At 42.8% G+C, this 22168-nt stretch overlaps 1 protein-coding gene across 5 annotated transcripts in view; it reads right to left on the reverse strand.

Annotated features, from left to right (window-relative positions):
* The window catches only part of LOC140739432 (gastrotropin-like), a 178113-nt gene that overhangs the window by 9520 nt on the left and 146425 nt on the right, over positions 1 to 22168 (reverse strand). The window contains exon 1 of one of the 5 annotated variants that reach the window (XM_073067728.1): positions 13350 to 13483. The exons of 3 other annotated variants lie outside the window; for them this stretch is intronic. The gene's annotated coding sequence lies outside the window, so the exon portion shown is untranslated. Of the gene's footprint in view, positions 1 to 13009; positions 13288 to 13349; positions 13484 to 22168 lie in introns of those variants that run through there. One more of the 5 variants, XM_073067729.1, reaches the window with a different exon arrangement.

A 22168-nucleotide genomic window follows, 5' to 3' on the forward strand; every position in this document is an offset into this window, starting at 1 on the left:
GATCTCACCGGCTGAGCCCTGAATTGTGGAAATGGAGGCGATCCCAGTCAGAGAATGAAAATTAAAATTGCTTTCAGTGCAGCCTCGTGTGAAACTCCAGCTAAGCAGCTGACTTCCTGCAAATGAGAAAGACGGCGTCATTAAAGCTAAATGTAAAGATCCGGTACATTTTGGCAATGCATGACTTAGCATTTCATTAAACTCCTGGGCAGAATTTTAAGAAAACTGATGGTTTAAATAATCAATATATCGCTAACTCCATAGCTACTTTAATTTTATATCCCCCCCCCCCCCTCTCATTTACTCCCCTCTTCTGGAGTGCTGCTTCATGAGAAGTTACAATTTAACAATAAAAAACCGAGGTGATGGAATTCCTCAGCAGGCCTGGCAGCACGTGAATACAGGTCCCCCCCCCCCCCACCCCACCTTTACAAAGGTAGAGCGTTCCTATGAAACCTTTCTTAAACCAAAATGGCGTAAAGCGAAGAACCATTAATCTATACGGGAAAAATTTTCGTAGAAGCGAAAATCCTCTCTGTAATGCGAAAACAGGTTACTAATGTAGGCCTTTTGTAAAAGCGAAGTGGCGTAAAGTGAACATTTGTAAAGCGGGGGACACCTGTAGATACCTACAGGATTGTTAGGGAGGGAGCTCCAGGTTCCAGGAAGGAACAGCAACAAGTTTCCAAGTCAGGATAATATTTGGCTTGGAGGACAACCTCCAAGTGGTGGTGTTCCGAAGCTTTCGCTGCCCACGTGCTTCTAGCTGGTAGAAATCCTGGGTCTGGAAGGTGCTGTCTGAGGAGTCTTGGTCGGCTCCTGCAGTGCATCCTCTGTATGGTATAAGCTGCTGCTACGGTGAGTCAAAACAGAACGAGTCAATGGTTGTGTGGACGGCCATCTATCAGGCAGGATGCTAGTCCTGCATAGTGTCGACATTTTTAACTGCTGTTGAATTTGCAGTCGTCCAGGCAAGTAGAGAGTATTCCACCACGCTCCTGATTTGAACTTTGCATAATGTGGACAGGCTTTGGAGAGTTGGGAGCTGAATTACTGGCTGAAGTAGTCCCAGACTTGCTCGTTGTCTCTAGTGGGGGATTCAGTGATGACAATGGCATTGAATGTCAAGGGATGACAGTTAGATTTCCTCTCACTAGATATTGATATTGTCTAGCACGTGTGGGAGGAATGTTACAGAGCTGGATATTGTCCAGCTCTTGCTGCATTTGGATGTTAACTGCTTCATTGTCTGAGGCTGAACATTGTGCAATCATCAGCAAGCATCCCCACTTTTGACCTTATAAATGAAGGAAGGCCATTGAAGAGGCACCCGATTATTTTATACTACAACAGACAATCTAGTCACTATAAGGAACAGAAAGGGTTCAGGAAATAAGGTATAGTGAATTTATTTGTGACTCTTGGAAACAGATTTTGACTATAGAAGTACATATGAATTCATTTGCTGTTATGAACATCCGTTTAATTTTGTTACAACTGTTAGTGCCAGAAAAGTAGCCTTGACAAGGTAGGCAAGTTTAAGCTTCCCCAAAGCTTTCACACACTTGAGGGAATGATGATTTGTCTATCGTAACTCCCAATTCTAAGTCATACAAACTCTCGTTTGTAATGATGTATGTTGACTCTCAGACCAGCAAAGTGTTAAATTAAAAATAACCCGTGCTCAAATACTTACCCACCCCAGAGCAACAATCCTCCAACTACAGTACTCTTCTAATTCTGGCCAGTTTAAACCTTCTGTCCACCAGTAAGTCCCTACCTTTAGCTGCCTAGTAACAATGTTCCCTCTGATTTGTAATAACCAGTGTGCACAAAAATCTTGTGCTGTGCAGTTTTTTGCCCAGTGACAATGACATGTGCACACTGAATTTTATATATAGAGATATATCCATTTTAGCAGATAGCAAACATTGTCAATAAGAATTTCCATCTCCTCTGGGTTTGATAATTTGTGTTCTTGTTCATCTGCACTCTCACAAAACGTACATAGCAGGCCTATAGCGGGTAATGAAGGATTTTCTCGTCGGAGCTTTTGCACACCGTCCATATGTGATATGCTTGCTAAATGATGCTTTAAAAAGTCAAATTTCCAAATATCACTCCACATTTTCCCATTTGCAAATTCTTCAGCAACTTTTGCATTGTGACAATATCTGCAGCCAACACCAATTTCTGTATTGTACATAAATATTTCTTGTAGCTGTATGTTCCTGACCTCATGAGCTTTCAGTGTAGCAGTTTCTACTGTTTCATTAAGCCATTCTGCTTTAAATGAACTATCTGTTCTTTTGTGCTTCACGTCCTTTGCTTCTTTGGAATTCAACATAGTGAATCAATAATTTCTTCAATAAAAACAGTATAAATAAACCACTTCTACAATCTACAGACAAAAGATAGCAAACTCCATGTTGTCAAAACTTTCCACATCAGATGCTAGAAAAGGAAATATGATTGTTTATGATTATGAAATATACTCAACATGCCAAAGAGGTAGAGGGTGACAACCTTTAGTGCCAAGTTTAAATTCTTTTGTGCACTAGATGTATGCACGCACCTTAGCAGGGCCACACTGCCCAGTTCTAAATGCTGGAAATCCTTGCATAACCCTCTTGCCTGTCTATAACGGTCACTAATACGAATTTTACCTTGGACAGATGTTCATGCCATGGGTAGTTTGGTGATGATGAGGTTATGTAGACTTACTTCTTGAATTGATTCATTCACTGTCAGCTGCAGGCCCAGTCTGGCAGCCCTGCCCTTGAGGACCCAGCCTTCACAGTCTGTCCTGGTGCCTTTGATGATGGACAATACAGCCACAGGGTGCATGCGATTGTAAATCCAATAGTGGGTGATTTCTCTTGCCACTCAAGTCAATGACCAACATGGAGCTAAAAACAAACTGCTGAAAGGTATTCATATGTTAGTCCTAATGCAAGGTCTCCAACTATAACGTCAACTACCCCTTCATCACCACAAACGCAGACTGACTCAGGGAACCCAGGCATCTGTGGCAACAAAGGGACAGTTGGCATTGTAGGTGGAGATCCTCCATTAGGACTAATATTTCAATGGCTTCCAGCATCTTTCGGTCATTAGAGATCATTTTACAGTAAGGGACTATCTAATTTCGAACTTTGACTAAATCATGAATAACATTCCTTCCTTTGGAAAACAGTATCAGGGCTAAGTTACAGAATTCAGTGTCAATGAAGTTTTCATCTCAATCATCAAAGTGTTATAAATGAATAGATTTGTAACTATACAAAACATTGATTTGAATGTTAGGAGGGACTAACAAAGAGATTGTAAGATGCTGCTGATCATTTGAGAGAATGGATACTAGAGAAATACAATGAGATTCGTATCATGACACTATTTAAGAGAGGTAACAAACTGAGTAGTTTTACTTCTGTGCACTAAGTAATAATGGAATTTATTACTTGAAATAACCTTCAAAACTTTAATTAGCATCTAATCATGAACAGTAGTCTTGGGGTCAATAGCAGGCAAGTGCCTTTACAAAGGCACTTTACAGAGGCTGCGCCTCCGATCTCTTAAGTTTGCACAGATTCGACACATCATCTAGAACCAAAGAACATTACAGCACAGAAACAGGCCTTTTGGCCCTTCCTGGCTGTGCCGAACCATTTTTCTGCCTAGTCCCACTGACCTGCACCTGGCCCCTATCCCTCCATACACCTCTCATCCATGTACCTGTCCAAGTTTTTCTTAAATGTTAAAAGTGAGCCTGCATTCACCACTTCATCTGACAGCTCATTCCACATTCCCATCACTCTCTGTGTGAAGAAGCTCCCCCTAATGTTTCCCTTAAACTTTTCCCCCTTCACCCTTAACCCATGTCCTCTGGATTTTTTCTCCCCTAGCCTCAGTGGAAAAAGCCTGCTTGCATTCACTCTATATATACCTATCATAATTTTAGATACCTCTATCAAATCACCCCTCATTTTGCTACACTCCAGGGAATAATGTCCTAACCTATTCAATCTTTCTCTGTAACTCAGTTTCTCAAGTCCCGGCAACATCCTTGTAAACCTTCTCTGCACTCTTTCAACCTTATTAATATCCTAGAGATGCAGAGTTAACAGCATCCTGACTGGTTACATCACAGCACAGGGGCAGTGCAGGGTTGTGTGTTTAGCCCTCTGCTCTGCTTGTTTTATACGTATGACTGTGTAGCTAAGCACCAATACTGTATCTGGCTGAATCAAAGGTGGCGATGAATCATCTCAGAGGAGGGAGTTTGAAAATCTGGTTGAAAGTTGCCACAACAATAACAACCACTCACTTAACATCAGCAAAACTAAAGGGCTGATTACTGACGAAGAAGCAAGAAGTCCATGAGCCAGTCTTCATTATGCGATCAGAGGTGGACAGGGTCAGTGCCTTTAAATCCTTGGAGTTAATATATCAGAGATTCTGTCCTGGGACCAGAATGTAAGTGTTACCACAAAGTCATGACAGCACCTTTACTTTCTTAGAAGTTTGCATAGTTTCGGCAAGTCACCGAAAACTTTGGCAAACTTCTATGGGTGCACATGGGAGAGCATCCTAACTGGTTACATCATGACCTAGTACTAAAACACCAAGCCCAGGAATGGAAAAGGCTACAAAAAGTGGTAAATACAACCCAGTCCACCACAGGCAATGTCATCCCCACCACTAAGCACATCTACAAAGAAGGCTACCACAGGAAAACAGTATGTATCATCAAGGACCCACACCATCCAGGTTATGCTCTCTTCTCACTGCTGCCATCGGGAAGGTGGTAAGGTTATTACCCTTCAACCATTGGGCTCCTGAACCAACATGGATAACTTCACTCACTCAAAATACATTTTGTGGATAACCTACAAACCTACAAACTCACTTTCAAGGACTGTACACCTCACATTCTCATAAGAGCTCTTTCTGGAGGATTGTTTACACTTAGAAGGAATAAAATGCTACCGAACTTCAAATTCAATTCCTTCTATTACAATCTACTATAATGATTGAGGAAGTATGTTCAGAATATGGATAGTCAAGAAAAGGAACTGTTGCACAACAACAAAGGTACCAATTCTAATTTTTGTAGCAAAAGCTCTTACAAAAGAAGCAAATTAAAGATTTCTCTCAGACATGAGCAATAGTAATGTGCAAGGTGAAAGAAAGACTTTAGTTCTTGAAATGAAAAAAACTACAACTTATTTATTTTGGCAAAGTTAAGAATAAACTGAAGTACAAGCTGCTCAATAAATTACTTAATTTAATTGATTGCTAGAGAGACTCCAGTGGATTTAAACTAGATATGAGTGGGGGAGGGGAACCAGAGTGTAGGAACAGCTGTATGGGAGAAGGAAGAAAAAGAAGACAGTAAAGTTCTTTGTACTGTTATAGATAAACAGAGAGGAAGAGGTGGAGAAATTCTTAAATGCATTTATTTTAATGCTAGGAGCATTGTAAGAAAGGTGGATGAGCTTAGAGCATGGATTGATACCTGGAAATATGATGTTGCAGCTATTAGTGAAACATGGTTGCAGGAGGGGTGTGATTGGCAACTAAATATTCCTGGATATCATTGCTTCAGGCGTGATAGAATTGGAGGGACAAGAGGGGGAGGTGTTGCACTGCTTGTCAGAGAAAATATTACAGCGGTGCTCTGGCAGGATAGATTAGAGGGCTTGTCTAGGGAGAGTATTTGGGTGGAATTGAGGAATGGGAAAGGTGTAGTAACACTTATAGGGGTGTATTATAGACCACTTAATGGGGAGCGAGAATTGGAGGAGCAAATTTGCAAGGAGATAGCAGATATCTGTAGTAAGCACGGGGTTGTGATTGTGGGAGATTTCAATTTCCCACACATAGACTGGGAAACCCATACTGTAAAAGGGATGGATGGTTTGGAGTTTGTAAAATGTGTGCAGGATAGTTTTTTGCAGCAATACATAGAGGTCCCAACTAGAGAAGGGGCAGTGTTGGATCTTCTGTTAGGGAATGAAATAGGTCAGGTGACGGACGTATGTGTTGGGGAGCACTTTGGGTCCAGTGATCACAATGCCATTAGTTTCAATATAATTTTGGAGAAGGATAGGACTGGACCCAGGGTTGAGATTTTTGATTGGAGAAAGGCTAACTTTGAGGCAATGCGAAAGGATTTAGAAGGAGTGGATTGGGACAATTTGTTTTATGGGAAGGATGTAATAGAGAAATGGCGGTCATTTAAAGGTGAAATGTTGAGGGTACAGAATCTTTATGTTCCTGTTAGGTTGAAAGGAAAGGTTAAAAGTTTGAAAGAGCCAGGGTTTTCAAGGGATATTGGAAACTTGGTTAGGAAAAAGAGAGGTATCTACAATAAATATAGGCAGCATGGAGTAAATGAGGTGCTCGAGGAATATAAAGAATGTAAGAGGAATCTTAAGAAAGAAATTAGAAAAGCTAAAAGATACGAGGTTGCTTTGGCAATTAAGGTGAAAATAAATCCAAAGGGTTTCTACAGTTATATTAATAGCAAAAGGATAGTGAGAGATAAAATTGGTCCCTTAGAGAATCAGAGTGGACAGCTATGTGTGGAGCCGAAAGAGATGGGGGAGATTTTGGGGGAAAAGGTTCAATCGTTAGGTAGTAATATTGAAGTAGTAAAATGGATTCAACAGTGGATGGATGGGAGATGCCAGAGAGTAGTGGTGGATAACTGTTTGTCAGGTTGGAGGCCGGTGACTAGTGGTGTGCCTCAGGGATCTGTACTGGGTCCAATGTTGTTTGTCATATACATTAATGATCTGGATGATGGGGTGGTAAATTGGATTAGTAAGTATGCAGATGATACTAAGGTAGGAGGCGTTGTGGATAATGAAGTAGGTTTTCAAAGTTTGCAGAGAGATTTAGGCTAGTTCGAAGAGTGGGCTGAACGATGGCAGATGGAGTTTAATGCTGGTAAGTGTGAGGTGCTACATTTTGGTAGGAATAATCCAAATACGACAGACATGGTAAATGGTAGGGCATTGAAGAATTCAGTAGAACAGAGTGATCTAGGAATAATGGTGCATAGTTCCCTGAAGGTGGAATCTCATGTGGATAGGGTGGTGAAGAAAGCTTTTGGTATGCTGGCCTTTATAAATCAGAGCATTGAGTAAAGGAGTTGGGATGTAATGTTAAAACTGTACAAAGCATTGGTAAGGCTGAATTTGGAGTACTGTGTACAGTTCTGGTCACCGAATTATAAGAAAGATGTCAACAAAATAGAGAGAGTACAGAGAAGATTTACTAGAATGTTACCTGGGTTTCAACACCGAAGTTACAGAGAAAGATTGAACAAGTTAGGTCTTTATTCTTTGGAGCGTAGAAGGTTGAGGGGGGACTTGATAGAGGTATTTAAGATTATGAGGGGGATAGTTGACGTGGATAAGCTTTTTCCATTGAGAGTAGGGGAGATTCAAACAAGAGGACAAGAGTTGAGAGTTAGGGGGCAAAAGTTTAAGGGTAACATGAGGGGGAATTTCTTTACTCAGAGAGTGGTAGCTGTGTGGAATGAGCTTCCAGTAGAAGTTGTAGAGGAAGGTTCGGTATTGTTATTTAAAGCAAAATTGGATAGGTAAATGGACAGGAGAGGAATGGAGGGTTATGGGCTGAGTGCAGGTCAGTGGGATTAGGTGAGATTAAGCATTCAGCAAGGACTAGAAGGGCCGAGATGGCATGTTTCCGTGCTGTAATTGTTATTTGATTATATATTATCTGCTAATCCAACCATTGGTCACAGTATTTTCTATATACCTAGTGTTATTTAGGATGTTGCTTAATATAATATACTGGATAATTCAAATTTTAAAACTCAATTTGTTTTAAAATTTGAATTTTGTTCATTTGTTTGAGAAACTAAAAATATTTCACTGAATAAATATATCTTATTGTAATTCTGTTAAATTTTCAAACAACAATATCTAATGCTCATAAAATCTCTAAGATGAGATTTATATGTTGATATGTGACTAACATAATGAACTTTGTAATGTCTGATCTTTGCTAATTACTTTGATGGTTTCATTCTGAGTTTATTTCTGTGTAGTCATTAACTTTCCTTACAGATGTGCTCACATACATCATAAATCTCACACTGGACTTTCAGCTGCTGTGTGCAAGATGCCACATTATCTTTTTAGTGACTCAAGCCAAGTTAACTGTCATTTAACTATATACATGTATATAACATAGATAACCATATAGAAACTAGACATTTCTCTGAATCTGGGTGTAAAGCATAGTGGTACACATAACACAATAACTTATGAAGGTGAGGATAAAATCTACAGATGAATCACGCATAAACAACAAACTGAAGTCCATTAATATTAAATATTGTAAGGTACGGAACAGATCAACCAGTGAAACTTCGAAAACAATGCAACAGGGAGTTCAGAAGCCTAATGGCTTCTGAAACAAGAAACTGTTTCTCACCCTGACTGTTCTTGTTTTTATGCATCGTAGTCTCCTGCCTGATGGTAGAAAGTCAAAGAGTTTGCTGGATGGATGGGTGGGATCCTTAATAACACTAAGGGCTCTGTGTACACAGCACTCCTGATAAACATCCCTGATGGACGGTAGGGAGACCCCTGTGGTCCTCTCAGCTGTTCTCACAGTCCTTTGTAGGGACTTCCGGTCCAATGCTCAGCTGCTCCCACACCAAATAGAGATGAAACTTGTCAGGATGCTCTCAATTGTGCTCCTGTGAAGAAGGGGGTGGAGGAGCTTTGCTTGCCTCAATCTTCTTAGGAAATGGAAGCACTGCTCTGCCTTCTTGTTCAAGGAGGTGATATTAAGGGACCAGGTGAGGTAATCCATGATGTAAACTCTCAGGAACTTGGTACACTTAACTCTCTCTACGGAGGAGCCATGTAGAAACAGAAACAGACCTACAGCACAATACAGGCTACTCGGCCCACAATGCTGTGCCGAACATGTACTTACTTTAGAAGTTACCCATAGCCCTCTATTTTTCTAAGCTCCATGTACTTATCCAGGAGTTTCTTAAAAGACCCTATCATATCCACCTCCACTACCGCCGCCGGCAGCCCAGTCCACACACTCACCACTCTCTGCGTAAAAACTTTCCTCTGACATCTCTGTACTACTTCCAAGCACCTTAAAACTGTGCCCTCTTGTGTTAGCCATTTCAGCCCTGGGAAAAAGCCTCTGACTATCCACATGATCAATGCCTTGCATCATCTTATACACCTCTATCAGGTCACCTCTCATCCTCCGTCTCTCCAAGGAGAAAAGGCCGAGTTCACTCAACCTATTCTCATAAGGCATGCTCCCCAATTCAGGCAACATTCTTGTAAATCTCCTCTGTATCATAGAGCATAGAAAACCTACAGCACGATACAAGCCCGTCAGCTCACAATGCTGTGCCGAACATGTACTTACTTTAGAAATTACCCATAGCCCTCTATTTTTCTAAGCTCCATGTACTTATCCAGGAGTTTCTTAAAAGACCCTATCATATCCACCTCCACTACCGCCGCCGGCAGCCCAGTCCACACACTCACCACTCTCTGCGTAAAAACTTTCCTCTGACATCTCTGTACTACTTCCAAGCACCTTAAAACTGTGCCCTCTTGTGTTAGCCATTTCAGCCCTGGGAAAAAGCCTCTGACTATCCACATGATCAATGCCTTGCATCATCTTATACACCTCTATCAGGTCACCTCTCATCCTCCGTCTCTCCAAGGAGAAAAGGCCGAGTTCACTCAACCTATTCTCATAAGGCATGCTCCCCAATTCAGGCAACATTCTTGTAAATCTCCTCTGTATCATAGAGCATAGAAAACCTACAGCACGATACAAGCCCGTCAGCTCACAATGCTGTGCCGAACATGTACTTACTTTAGAAATTACCTCGGGTAACACAGCTGTCTAACTTCCTTCAGTTTCCACATCCTTCCTGTAGTGAGGTGACCAAAACTGAGCACAGTACTCCAAGTGGGGTCTGACCATGGTCCTATATAGCTGTAACATTACCTCTTGGCTCCTAAACTCAATCCCACAGTTGATGAAGGCCAATACACCGTATGCCTTCTTAACCACACAGTCAACCAGCGCAGCAGCTTGGCGTGTCCTATGAATATTCGCAGAAGGGGATGGTTCATCTGCACCTTCCTCAAGTTCACAATGATTCCCTTTGTCTTCTCCATGTTTTTCTCAGACCAATCCACCAGATACTCCACTTCCTCTCTATGCTCCGTCTCGTCATCGTTCTCGATGAGGCCAGCCACTGTCGTGTCATCCGCAAACCTGAAGACATGGTTTGAGCTTGGATCCGATGCAGTCATAGGCCAGCAGTATGAACAGCCTCGGGCTGAGCGTACAGCCTTGGAAGCACCAGTGCTCAGCGTAGCGACGCTGCTGCCCACACGGACTGACTGTGGCCTTACAGTTAAGAAGTCCAGTATCCAGTTGCAGAGGGAGTTGCTGAGGCCCAGAATGGACTGTTTCTGGGATATGATAGTGTTGAATGCTGAACTGAAGTCTATAAACAGCAGTCTGGCACATGAGACCCATTTCCCAGGTGGGACAGGACAGAGTGGAGTTCAGAGGCTATTGTATCATCACTGGATGGATTTGAGCAATAAGTGAACTGGGATGGGTCCAGTGCAGCCAGGAGGAAGGCTTTAATGTGCTCTATGACCAGTCACTCAAAACATTTCATAATGGTAAATGTTAATGCCACCAGACGATAGTCATTTAGGCAGGTTACTGTTGCTGCCTTGAAAACCGAGGGGCAAAGGAGTGTTCCAGAGAGATATTGAATATATCCTTCAGCACCTCGTCAGCTGGGCTGCACAGTCTTTCAGAACCCGGCCTGGTAAATTATTGGGCTCTGCAGCTTTGTGTGGGTTGACTCTGGCCAGAGTCTTCCTCACCTCAGCTTCAGCCGGACGGAGTGTCTGTTCCCTTGGGGGGAGGGTGTCTGCCTCACCAGCACTTTGTTCTGCTCATCAACCCGGGCGTAGAAGTCATTCAGCCTCTCAGGGAGAGAAGCATCCTGGTCACTAACGCACAGGGTAGACTTGTAGTCTGTAATCCTCTAGATCCCTGCCACATGTGCCTGGTGTCTCTGGTGTCGCAGAGGTGGCTGTCAATTCTCTGAGGATGCTCCCATTTTGCCTTCCTGATAGAGCGGGAAAGCACAGTTCTTGTTTCCCAGAGAGCTGTTGCATCCCCCGATCTAAAGGCAGCATCACAATCCCTCAGCCATGCACAGACCTCTGCGGTAAGCCATGCCTTCTGACTTGCCCTCACCCGAATGTGTTTCGTAGAAACATAGAAAACCTACAGCACAATACAGGCCCTTCGGCCCACAAAGCTGTGCCCAATTTGTCTTTACCTTAGAAATTACCCATAACCCTCTATTTTTCTGAGCTCTATGTACCTGTCCAGGAGTCTCTTAAAAGACCCTATCGTATCCACCTCCACCACCGTTGCCGGCAGCCCGTTCCACGCACTCACCACTCTCTGCATAAAAAACTTACCCCTGACATCTCCTCTGTAGCTACTTCCAAGCACCTTAAACCTGTGCCCTCTTGTGGCAGCCATTTCAGTCCTGGGAAAAAGCCTCTGACTATCCACACAATCAATGCCTCTCATCATCTTATACACCTCTATCTCTTATCCTCTGTCGCTCCAAAGAGAAAAGGCCAAGTTCTCTCAACAGTTTTCATTGCTCTATTATAGGAAAGACATCATTAAAGAGTTAAGCGTGCAGAGAAAATTTTACAATGATGTTGCCAGGACTCAAGGGGCTGTGTTACAGAGAGAAGTTGGGCAGGCTAGGACTTCATTCCTTGGAATGTAGGAGATTGAGGACGTGCGTAAAATCATGAGTGTAGATAGGATGAATACACATTGTCTTTTTTTTCCCAGGGGACTTACTTACTGCCCATTACGCCACTGGTACTTAGGGCAGCAATGAAGGTCCACCATCTCTGTCTGTCCTTGGCCATCTTCTCTACTGTGGCCCAGGTGTGGTTCAGGCTCCTCATTTCTGCCTCCATGGTACCGCGCCAAGTTGACTTCGGTCTCCCGCTCTTCAGGGGTCTTACGATGTGCTGTCTCGACGATGGAGTTGGCCTCTCCTCTCAGCACGTGCCCAATCCATCTCCAGTGTTTCCTCATGATGATCGCGGGCACGTCCTCTTGCCGACACCGAAGGAGTCGGACACGGTTGGAGATCTTACTTGGCCAGAAAGTACAGAGGATCTTCCAGAGGCTCGTGGTGTGGAATGACCACAGCTCGGCAAGTTCACTCTTTATCATGCACCAGCATTCTGAACCGTACACGAGTGTGGACAGAACACAGTCACTCGGTGAGGACGCCGTACTTGGTGGATCCCCGTATGTTGCTCAATGATCTGAAGATGCTTCTAGCTTTGCTGAGTCTGCGCTGGATGTCGTCCTCGGTCCCAGAACCCTGCCGAATGATGCTGCCCCCCAGAGAAGGGGAACTAAAACTAGAGCCTACAAGGCTTGAGGTGATTGCTGAAAGCTTCAAGAGGGACTTGAGGGATAAGATCTTCATTCATATGTGGAATATGAGGAGGTGGTTGTGACAGGAACAGTAAGAACATTTAGATAAATACATGGGCAAGGAGGGGTTTAGAGGGATGGGGGGGGGGCAAACCTGGGCAAATGGGGCCATCTTGATGAACTTGGACGAGCTGGGCTGAAGGCCCTGCTCTGGTGCTTTACTACTTTATGATGTCAAGTGGCGAGTGCACACCAAGAATTTCTCCCGTAAATCCCAGAGACCGAATTACCTTGAACCATAACTCAGCTGTGACAAGCGTCATCCCAACAACGCACATATTGTGATTAATTTAATTGCAAGGGCCGGGGGGGGGGGGGGGTCGGAAGAAGTTTTAACATCTACGAAGTCCAGAGTATCTACAAGAGTTCCCACTGTCCGAAAAAAAAATCTTATTTCTAATTTACTTACACTTTATAATAATCGCGATTCCGGTCGAATGACGGCGGGGGTTGGGCTGCAATCACTAAATTACTCGACTGCAAACAACACCTCGTTATTATTATCTACACGAGATTCAAGCTTTATCGCAACAACCACCGTAAGGATTGAATTATTAATCAATACAAAATGAATTACAGATGCACACAAAACAATATTCCTGGGGATTTTGTTTACAACTCAGCGATGGTTTCGCTTTGAAGGGCGTTTCCTGTGAGCGCTGTCTCTTCACAGCGCCACTGCAACTCGAGTGGGCAACAGACGCTTCCCTCCCACTACACCCCTGGGAACAGCCCCCTGGTTTACTCACCCCGTGGCAGATCAGTTTTAAAGCCACCCTTCCGCTCACTGATAGCTCGGTGACAAGTTTCCGGTCTCTATCAATGCCCTCTGCTGGAGATCGCCAACTCCGCGGTCCAGCCACATCACCACGCTCGTAACTCAAAGTCTCGCAACTTAAAAACTGAGTTCATTCTAGAAACCTAGAGAAGTGGCTAAGGAACCCATCAAGTTAAACCGAAACAGCTAATGCATTCGATGAATTAAAGCTATTGGTTACTGTCAAGCATAAAGAACTGAGGGAATAGTGTTTGGTTAAAAGTGATCCATTTCAAGTTTATTGTCAAGGGCCTACATACCCAGAGTATAACATCATAAAAGTAGCACCACAGCACATCACAAACATGACAACATAAGTTAAATAACCTTAAATTAACATAAATTATACATAACTTACACTACACAATAAACAACAGTTTACATAACATCATCAGTTCAAATGGAGAGAAGTATGCTCTGAGGTAGAATTAGGATTTTTCAGTTCAAAAATCTGATGGGGGTGTTACGAAGGATGAACAACTCTGATGGGCAGAAGGGTGCAGAGTGGCCCATGCCCCCCCCCCCTTTTTGGAGAATTGCAAATCGCTACTATTTCGATGCTGCTAACAAGGAAGTAAGAGAGACAAAAGGAAATCTGCCAGGGCAGTTGTTATTGATAACAGCTCATGAAAGAGAATGAGAGAGAGACACACAGCTAAAAGGTACACAAGGTGGAACGTCTCCTACTGACAAAAGAGGAGATTTACTGCTATTGTCTTTTGGAGGATTGTGTACTTGGTACTGTTCTATTCATTGAAATCCCTCAGGACACAGCCAGAGTGGGCTGGTTTGATGGGTTAAGTCATTCAAACCTGATTGACACCTGAGACCCCGTGAGTGGGGATAAAATTGAGGTCTGGGGTGACACCCCTCAGACGCACCAGGAGAAACGCTAGTGAGCAGCAGAGACCCACGAGACAGTGTTGGACATCGGAGACCGAACGAAGGGTCGGTAAATTTTAACTCACAGTGTTTATAGCGAGACCGGTAGGGGCTTGTGTGTGTGTCCACCCTTGCCTGGGTGACGAGTCCCCCACGGAAGAACGGTCTAGCTAAAGGACGGAGGGGTCATACTTGAATGGCCACAACAACGACACATCGACAGATCGAAATCGTAAAGGAAGGTTGGCAAAGACCATAGCTGTTACTGTTTGCGCGCTCTCTTTCTCTAGTCTCTCTCTCTCTCCAACAATTGCAACACATCGACCGACAACTACCGCAGCCTGCATGAACTGAACTGAACTTTATATTTCCATCTGACAATTCATTATCCCCTAGACAAAGATAGAGCTTGTTTTATTATTGATTATTATTATACCCGCACTTTTAGGTTTAATATTGCTAACGTGTATTATCTGTATATTTGCATTAATATTGATTTGTATATTTTTACCAATAAACACTGTTGAAAATAGTACCACCAGACTCCAACGGACACTTCTATCTTTGCTGGTAAGACACCCAGTTACGGGGTATGTAACAGGGGGTAGCTGTTAAACCTCGAGCTGTGGGTCTTCAGGCTGCTGTACCCCCTGTCTGATGGCAGCAGAGAGAAGAGGATGGTGAGGGCCTTAATGGTGGGTGCTGGCCTCTGGAGAAATCTCTTTGTGAAGATCAGCAATAAACTGGAAACATGGAAATCTATGCCAGTCCCCAACCGAGCACGGACACCATGCTACACTGCCTCCGGAGTCTCCTCTCCTGGACTGCAACAACAGGCAAGCCTGCGGCTTGAGGCCTGGTCCTTGCTACGACCGAGGCCACGCAGCTCCCCCACTATCTGTCACACCACCAGACAGGGGAAACAGGGCTGCAGCATCTCACACTATCAATGTTCCACAGGGTCTTGCAATCACAAGAGAAACATCCAAGACGATCACCCGAGGTTACAATGCACGCCACCTACACAGTCCAGCTGTGATGCCTTCGATGCCTTCCTGTAGCAGGTAGCAACACGACCTACACCCAGTCCAGCGCTTCTGCAGCTCACTGATGGGGTAGACCTGCAGAAACCAAAGTTCTTGGAGTCCAGCATAGGCTTGCTATCATAAGAGGTGCCTGTGCAAGCAAGTTTTTCATTGTACCTCCACCTCACTGCATTTATGCATATGACAATCAGTTCGACCTGTCTTGACCTGTCATTCAAAATGGAACTATATTCGAGAGTAGCAAATTCTAAACAGGTACAGAGGCAGGAGAAGGGAAAAGGAAGGGTCTTTAGTCAAGTGAAAGGCAGCAAAGAATTAAACACAAATGAATAATAAAATACGTTGAAGAGTAAACAACAATGGTGGGACAGGAAGAAAAGTTCTAGAAGGGTTGTAAACTGGTATCACAGAAGTAACAGTGGAGGTTGCTGGATTCATTAATGAGTCTGGAAGGCTAGATTGTGCTTCATGGGACAATAAAGTTCTGTTACTTGAGTTTATTTTGAGCTTCATTGGGAGGCAATGAGATCTGGAATTAAGGTGCCAAGTAAATGGAAGGCCGTGGCCATGGCTTCTGTGCAGAACAAAGTCATTTGGTAAAGGAATCATTCACTCTGTGTTTGATCTGCCTGTGTAAAAAGGCATCCATCCAGATTAGTGAAGGCTACTTCATTATGAAGAGCTGCAAGTCATACTTAGTGTCCCTGTCCCCATCCCTGGACTGTAGAAAGGCTGGAGACAAAAGAGAAACGTTGGCCATTTATGCAAAGGCGTGGAAAGTGAGGAAGGTCTGACTTATTAGTAGAAATGATTGTTCAAACAGCGGGGAGATAATGTGACTAGTGATAGTGTAATGTTGAGGTAAAGGAACGGCCAGGGGATGATCCATTGAATGTGGAGCCTGGCTGAGTTGGAAAGGTCAGGTACAGGCAGCAGGGTACGGGCCCCAGAATGTATTGGAGCAACAGAACCCGAGGTTTGGATGACGACTTAAGTGCTGGGCCAAAGTGGAAAGGTCGGTTACAGGCCGAGTTGAGGCAGTGGGGTCCAGGTCCCAGAGCGTATCGAAGCAACAGAACCCAATGTTTGGACGACAAGTTAAGTGCTGGGCTGGATTGAAAGGGTCAGGGTGTCGGGGCTGGAGAAAAAGGACGGGGTGGTTCAGCTCCTGCTCTGTTACGTTTACTGGGCTCTGCGCTGACCAAAAGGTCAGTGGACTTCAGTCCTGAATGCTACCTGCTTGCTTTTATTGTTTGCATGACTTGTTTTTCTTCTCTACACATTGGGTGTTAGATGGTCTTCTTTATTTAATGGTTCTTTGTTTTGTGGCTACCTGTAAGGAGATAAATCTCAAGGTTGTATCTAGTATACAGACTTGGAAAATAAATGTGCTTCAAACTGTGGCGAGCAGAGGAAAAGCGGCCTAAGCGAACTGGAATATGGAAAGCGAGCTCAATCAAGGGCCTTATTCTGCAAGAGCATCCTTGGCTGAGGAGAAAGCTTGAAAGGTGTTTGTGTTCTCTGATGGATACAATGGCAGCAGAAGCAGGGAGAATGGAATAGTATATGTAGAATGTACAATTGCCTCAAAATCCATGGGTTTTATAGTGAGAAAATGGTTCAGTCTATCCTCAGAAATGAGCATGTAGAATTTGAAGAAGGGAAGGGTACTGTTGGAGCTGGACCGTGTCTAGGCGAAGGAAGGGTGCTTATTGGATGCAAACTTAGTGACATTCTCCAATATGGACTGAGAAGGGGAAAGGGTTTTCTTACAATGAATATCAATGAACTAGCACCGGAGAAAAGTTTGGGAACCTGAATGGAGTGGAACAAAGGAGTTAAGCATGTCTCATACTCTCTCCGGAAACAGATTCCTGGAACACATATCGGTTTGCTTTAAATGTGAAGGAAAGGAGAGTGAGGGTCCAAATCATCCTTGCACAATGTTACTGTCAATTGTCTACTACTATCCAAGATAGAAGAGTTTATGATTAACCCTCAAGTTACAGCTAATAAAGCACAGCAATGGAATTAGCAGGGCTATAAGTTAGTGTGTTAATGATTAACACAGAGTCAGCATCATACTAAACTGTTTCCTTCAACTCTGCTCTTCCTGTCCCACACTGTATCTCTAAGTAAAATTTTTTTTAAAACCTACTTTCCTCCTGGACAGAACAAGTACAGAGTTTCCCTAGTCCTTCCTAACCAAACCATCACATTCAAAAGATCATTCATTGTGATTTCGGCCAGCTCCAATGAAATTCCACCATCGAGAACAGATACAATGAAATTCCACCATCAAGAATATATACCCCTTGCCAACGCCGCATATCAAAGCGATCAGCGATTCCCTGGTGTAGTCTTCCTTCCCGATTACCACTCCACAGCCAGTGGTACTTTCCTATGCAACAGCAAGAGATGCAACACCTGCCCTTGCAGCTCTTCCTGCCATCCAGGGACCCAAACAATCCTTCCAGATAACGCATCAGTTCGCTTGCGCTTCTTCCAATCTAATTTACTGAATTCAGTATTCATATTGTGGTCTCTCCATCAGAGAAACCAAATCCAGATTGGGAGACTGCCTGGTGGACCATTTGTGTTCAGTCCATGGACATGTTCAGTTTGATAAAAGTTATATAGCCAATTTCTTGACCTGGACTGAGCTTCCTGAAAACAGATTCTACACTGACTTTATAAAAGGAACTGGAAGAATATTTAAAGGAGGATAATTTGCAAATATAAACAAGTTACAGAAGATTGGGATTATGAGAACGTCTATGATGGACCAAATAACCAATTGTGCTGGATTGTTCTTCTATTCTATCATACAAGTCCTCCCCAGCTTACAAATTTCAGAATAAATAGAACATTCATTCAACACAACATCGCCTGTACACATCAAAATCAAATCAAGTTTAATTATCATAAATACAGCTGAATGAGGCAGTGTTCCTCTAGGCCAAGTTGCAAAACATTCAAAACACCAAGCAAGCATTTAAGTAGCAAGTAACATAATTCAAAATAGCTAGTAACATTCAAAATAGTGAGCAACAGTCAAAATAGCAAGCAAGGAAGCATATTCACTCGAATAAAAAACACATATATATTCCAAGACCCGGAGCGACAATGTTTGGCAATCGATGTTACAGTCTCCCAGCAGTGCACAGATGCACACAATCCTGGCTGTCATCCCACTGCTCGAACTCGTGAGAGGAGCTCTGTTGGGAGAGGCCATCCCTCAACTGAGCGCTGAGCAATGCTGTCAAGCCCTCGTGTCTTCTCAACTGGTCTACCAGGCTTGAGGCTTAGTCTTCACTACAACTGAGGAGACACAGCTGCCGTGCCATCTGCCCCTCCACCAAACAAGGGTAACAGGTAATTTACATTATCACTGACCAACAGAGGCTTGCAATTGCGAGTGAAATGTCCGAGACAATCTCCCACAGTTACACTGCACGCCACGTCCTCGCACCAGCCGATACCTTCCAGGAGCAGGCAGCAGCCGGGTCAGTTCCTCCTAACCCAAACTGACTCCTCCAACATTCCGGCGGGTGCCTCTGCCATTCCTGATGGTCCCTTTCCCGACATCCCAGCCCGCCCCTTCGACACCCCCTTGGCCGGCTCCTTCTCTAACCTGTCGGCGGCCTCTTCGTTATCTCAGCCAGCGCTGCAGCCAACACCAGTCCAGCTACTCTGACCAACAAGCAGCTCACTGATGGAGTAGCCCTGCAGTACCTGAAGTTCCTGGAGTAGAATGGTCTTTGGATCATATAAAACAAACTTTACAAAGAGAAAAGCACCTTTGGTTGGCCCCTGAAAGGCGGCCGCGATCACACGCGCTGCCATCTTAGCTTAAGAATGACCAGGATAGATTTACTGGCTGCTGCTACAGGCAACTTCTGCCATAAGGGAACTTGGTTCACTAGAATGGGAGCTTGTCATAATATGGGGAGGACCTGGCATGAGACGATTACATTCTTTGTGATGTTAATGTTTACAAATGTTAAAATTAAGGGCAAATTTAAGATGAGGGAGACATTATTAAGCTTGGAAATTGTGGGATTCATTTTTAGCTACTCGTTAATGCTTGATTCCCCCAGTGCAGGTAGAAGAAAAATGACATGAAGTCATCCACTTTCTTGCAGAAGATAGAAAAATAATATATTCTTTTTAAGTGGCGAAGGATTGGTAATCTCGTTGTTCGAAGGGGCCTTTGCATACACAAACACAAGTGACTAAAAGCCAAAATGCAGTTGCAGTAAGTGATTGGTAAGGCAAATGGTATGTGGGTCAATGGAAATCAAAGGAACTGCTGTTGCTTAACATGTAAAATAAAATTAGAAGTACTGGAAAATCTCAACTGGCCAGACAGCACTTGGGGAAAGAGAACCAGTGGCATTTCAGGTGTGCAACATTTCACCAGAACTGGGGAGGAGGGAGATGCAAGTTAGATATTTTCATGAAGATCTGGAGATATTCTCTGTGGACATTTTATGGGAGTCATATGCATAAATCTGTGCTGATAGTGTGACTTCAAGAACAAGGTCTGTGAGGAAAGAAAAGCTTAACCATCCAGATCAAATCATGTTTTAGTAAATGATGTTTATTCTCAGGATTACAGTTTGAAAATGATTTACTAATTTGACCTTCCAACCTCAGCATTATAATTTTATACTCACTTTATGACACTAAAATACAAACTCTCGTTACTCTAGTGTTATTGACCCCATGAAACTGTCTAATTATCTATCTATAATTGTAAATTATACAGTTTGATTCTGATGTGTCATTCAATATCATATTTGTTTTGTTCATCCACATTTAATCCATGATTTAAATATTTTATTGAGATCTAAACCACCCTGGTGAAATTGTGTTTTTTTAAAAGATTGTTTCATTTTCTTAAAATTAGTGCATTTCAGGTTTCTTTTTACAATAGCTTTCATTTAAATGTTTTTAAGTACAGTGCTTACAATATTTTATGTGAACTTTTAGCACTTACAGAAAAGTTTTAGAATTACTTATTTTAGTTAATCTTATTTTATCCCAGCAATCCAGAACTTTAGGAATCCTTTCCTACAGTTCACAGGAGAACAGGTTGTGATGCCATGGCTGATCAAAGAAACTACTTTTAACTTTATTAATTTCATTCATAAAAAGAATTGATGCATCAGGCATCTGTTTTTGGAGCTAAAGCTAATTGTGAGAAGTTAGTTTGAGATCACATCAATGCAGGTGTTGTAGCTAGTTTTAAATTATTTCAAAAAAGTGAAAATCTTGACTAAAACTGTTAATGTTTAGAATAGTTAAAATAAAATATGTACTGTTAGATCTTCAAAATGAGGAACAAATGAAAAGTCAAACATTAATGTCCTATTTAGTTGTAATATGTGATTACTGTGACAATTCTACTGTTGCATATTCTGAAAAGAGGATCAACTTTTTTGTTAGGGTGTATTCTGGAGTTATGGTATATAGCAAATATTAATTTCACCAGCAACCAATCTTCAGACCTGAATGTGCATTGTAGATTGAATTTAAAATGCAGCTCTGAACAATGGTAATCCTGGAGCTGCAGACTGGGGTTGATGGCAAACCAGACAATTCTGATTAACATTCATTTTGGGAGTCTGGAGTGTGAGTGTGAAGAAGGAGGTGTTTGAAAACTATACGTAATTCAAAGGAAGAATTGTAGATACATTGTAACTGTAGAATTGTCCTGCTGTTACCTTTGATTTTTAGCATATAAAAGGTCATTAATATTGGGTCGAGCGGGCCTCTTCTTCCAAGAGTGGCTCAGTATGGTGCCTGTTGCTCACTTTTGTTGAATAAACACTTTTATATCCATTAGCTTCAGTGACTTTGTTCACATCATGACGCGTTTAATGTTGTATAATAGCTGAGACCGATCATAGTGTTATAATAAAAAGTGATGGGATACAGTTTGAGGGATATGTTCTTACAGGCTTACAGTCATGTCTTAATGAATCCATTGGTATTGACTGGGTGACTTGACTTGTGCCAGAAGGCTTGCAACAATGCTTCACGAGGTGGATTCGTGGATTTGTTACATAAAGAAGGATTAAGTAGATTGTGCCTATTCTCTCCAGATCAGTGGCACTCAAACTTCAAGATGACCCACTTGAATCAAATGGTTCATCCACATGACCCTATAGTTAACTATTTCTCTGATCTGTAGATGGGTATTTTTATAAAGGTATAGAGAAAGTGACCCATGTTTAAACCTTACGATCTACCCAAAAGTCACAGTTCCTACTTTGAAAACTGATGCTCTACAGTTTAAAAGAATAAAGGGTGATCTCACTGAAATGTAGCGAATACTCATGGGGCTTGACTGGATAAATATGGAGTAACACACAGAAAATGCTGAAGGAACTTAGTAACTCAGGCAGCACCTATAGAGGTAGATTGGTGGAGGAGCAGGTAGTGTTGAGGAAACAGGTAGGATGGAAAAGGACTTAGACAGATTAGGAGAATGGGTAAGAAAGTGGCAAATGAAATACAATGTTGGATAATGCATGGTCATGCACTTTGGTAGAAGAAATAAATGTGCGGACTATTTTCTAAATGGGGAGAGAATCCAGGAATCTGAGATGCAGAGGGACTTGGGAGTCCTTGTGCAGAACACCCTGAAGGTTAACTTGCAGACTGAGGGCAAACACCATGTTAGCATTCATTTCAAGAGGTCTAGAATACAAGAGCAAGGATATGATACTGAGGCTTTATAAGGCACTGGCGAGGTCTCACCTTGAGTATTGTGAACAGTTTTGGGCTCCTCATCTGAGAAAAGATGTGCTGGCAT

The sequence above is a fragment of the Hemitrygon akajei genome, chromosome 15 (genome assembly GCF_048418815.1).
Source record: "Hemitrygon akajei chromosome 15, sHemAka1.3, whole genome shotgun sequence".
NCBI lineage: Eukaryota > Metazoa > Chordata > Chondrichthyes > Myliobatiformes > Dasyatidae > Hemitrygon > Hemitrygon akajei.